This window comes from Puntigrus tetrazona, chromosome 5 (genome assembly GCF_018831695.1).
Source record: "Puntigrus tetrazona isolate hp1 chromosome 5, ASM1883169v1, whole genome shotgun sequence".
Lineage (NCBI taxonomy): Eukaryota > Metazoa > Chordata > Actinopteri > Cypriniformes > Cyprinidae > Puntigrus > Puntigrus tetrazona.
In genome coordinates this window covers 2,208,009-2,208,946 of record NC_056703.1, presented here as the reverse complement: position 1 = coordinate 2,208,946, position 938 = coordinate 2,208,009, and positions in this window count along the sequence as shown.

Here is a 938-nt window from a genome sequence, read left to right as displayed (position 1 = left end):
AGATTATTATGGCCTTTTGGTGTTTTGTTTCTATCCAGCATCATTAACCAGCCAAATAAACCAGGCAAGTGCCAGTGTAGGCAAGCTCATTTGAGCACAGCTATTCAAGTTTGGGTCTCTGTTTGCACACAGAGGCTACACAAGGAAGAAGTGTTTGGTTGTAAACTTGTATGCACTCCTATTAGGGCAGTTCTCCTGCTTGCTGGGGTTAGATAATTCAGAACAAATTGTACATATCCTTATAGGAATCCGTCTGGCTATGGAAAGAACAAGCAAACATGACACATATGAAGAAGAAAGCTAGAGCATATTTGTGTTGTGGACAGAATGGACGATAGGAGTAATACAAGTCTTCATTCAGCATACGGACTGGAATTCTGCGGGCATTGTGAGATCTTCAACTGCTACATTATCACAGGGAATATCTGGCCATTCTCTCTTTATGTGATCTAACTCAGAGAAGGCCTTTGAGTCCTAACGGGAACGACTCTCCTTCTCTCAACTGTTGCCAATTAGTTACTATATTTATCAGCTAAGAGTAGGTCTCATCTTATGGGAGGCAGGTTGAAACATACCATGCGGTTATTAAGACTTGCTCCACACTCGATAAACTCATCCAGGTGGTGAGTGGCTCAAGATGGAGGAGTCACGTGTCAGAGGTATTCAAAGTTGTCCCATAATGACAGCCATAAAACAGGACCCAACATCCGGGAGGGAAGTTGTGGAGAAAGAAATGTGGAAGGCGTGAGCAAGCAAGAATTATTTGTGATTATGCAGTACTAATTGTAAAATTAGTTGGGTAAAATGTTATAGATTTCTGACACTCAGTCTCTTAGAAAGGTGAAAGCCTCATCTTCAAAGCACCATGAAAAAGGGTCACCATATCAGTAAAATATTTTACCTCACCTGGCAACGTGAGTCTGCAGTGAGTATTAAAT